The following is a 1,681-nucleotide window of genomic DNA, read 5'->3' as shown; positions in this document are numbered from 1 at the left end:
GCCAAGGACACGGGCAGACTGCAGCGCATCATTTGCTCTGCCGAGAGGGTGATTGGCTGCAATCTGCCATCCCTCCAGGACTTATTCTCTTCAAGGACCCTGAAGCAAGCAAGAGAGATTGTAGCCGACCCTTCTCACCCTGGACATAGACTGTTCGTGCCCCTTCCATCTGGCAGGAGGCTGCAGTCCATCAGGACCAAGACCTCACGCCACAAACAGTTTCTTCCCATTGTCAGTCAGGCTCATTAACAGAGCCCGGGTCCCCCACTGACTCATCCCCAGGACAATTTCCTACCCGTCACATCCTTATGTTTCTTTAAACACATTTAACTCAGATACAGTCCCGTTATGTTTGTTGTGCACTTTATTTTATATTGTTTTGTAAATTTTAATATGTTTATTTTGTGTTGGTACTTGGCAAAAAAACTTTTGAATGGCATCCGTCTGTCATTTTCCAATGCATCAAAAAATATTAATGGCTGCAATCATACAATTCCTGTTTTGATACATCTGGTATTTGACACGTGTCTACTAAAACAGGAGTAATAGTTTGAACTAAATCAAAGCTCAAGACTTGCATAACTTTGAAGCAGAATGGCCTCACTAATGTACATTTAGATGTAGAGAAGTTTCAACATCCATTCCAGACTTGAAACATCTTGTGACATTGTACATCCTCAGTGTACAGTTTACAAAATTACAGGAGTGAATTAATATACAGACGTAATACACACTTTACAGTGAACCATATTTCTTGCAGTTTTGAGTGTCAGCAGTCCTCGCTACATTTTAACCCTTCTGTGGATGCTTCCATCACAGTGATGAAACAATCACAAACTAATTCCCGAGGAGATGGTGCATTCACACTGGAAACATTTTTAGGTATACTCGAAGCAGACAGCATGCAAACTAAATAATCTTTTTGATGTGAAAACTAGAGAAAGTTGGTGAGACACCAGAAAACTGTCTAGGCTCACATTATCTTTTTAAGTTTACACAGTAGTATTAAGGGTGAAGTTTGTGCAACTGCTTTGTTCCAAATGCATACAACACTCACATTTTTGTACCAGGAGGAAACTACAACATTGAGGTGGCCAAACCACATATTTAAGAACGCAGGTGTATTCAGCTGGTTGCAAGTCTGGAACCTCTCGCTTGATGCCACTAAAGCTTACACACTGGTCCTTTCAACAATGTTTATTTTTTTTACACCATTACATATACAATTTAAAAAAAAAAAAAAAGTATGCAATTTAAAAATATAGCTTGATTAAGTTAGATTTCAGAGTCATTTGTATCTGAAAGGGCATTTCCAGTTGCATTTGACATTTTGGTCACATCCACAGTAAACTGAACAGTTGGCCTGACATCGCCGAGGGCTGCTGAGCCGTTTTTGTCCAGCGCTGCTCCCTCTGATTTCAAGCTGACGTCAGGGGATGTCTTTTCTAGAAGAGCAGAGTCTTCTACAGCGTTTTCATCTGTAATTAGAGTGAGTTTTAATTCCCATGCCACAGTGCCATTTATTGAAAATAAGTGTTAAATCTTTCCATATTTTACCTTCGAGATCTGTTTCACTTTTGACATCTTCATTCTTCTTAGAATCAAAAGTCTGAATCGTCGCCTCGTCTGGTGTAGATTGCGAACCAAGAAGCAGTCCCTTCTTCTGATCTAGGATAGAAAT

At 40.0% G+C, this 1,681-nt stretch overlaps 1 long non-coding RNA gene across 1 annotated transcript; it reads right to left on the bottom strand.

Moving 5' to 3' along the window:
* Positions 1-1,314: 1,314 nt before the first annotated feature.
* Positions 1,315-1,663, bottom strand: LOC116380597 (uncharacterized). The gene is made up of 2 exons (XR_004212584.1): positions 1,558-1,663; positions 1,315-1,478 (listed from the first exon to the last, which is right to left on the bottom strand). It is a non-coding gene; the product is annotated as an uncharacterized LOC116380597 (long non-coding RNA).
* Between the last annotated feature and the right edge of the window lie 18 nt (positions 1,664-1,681).

This window comes from Anarrhichthys ocellatus, unplaced genomic scaffold (assembly GCF_004355925.1).
Source record: "Anarrhichthys ocellatus isolate YVR2014 unplaced genomic scaffold, GSC_Weel_1.0 scaffold7856, whole genome shotgun sequence".
NCBI classification, from domain to species: Eukaryota; Metazoa; Chordata; class Actinopteri; order Perciformes; family Anarhichadidae; genus Anarrhichthys; species Anarrhichthys ocellatus.
The sequence above is the reverse complement of the archived record's forward strand: the minus strand, read 5'-3'. Positions and strand labels throughout refer to the sequence as shown.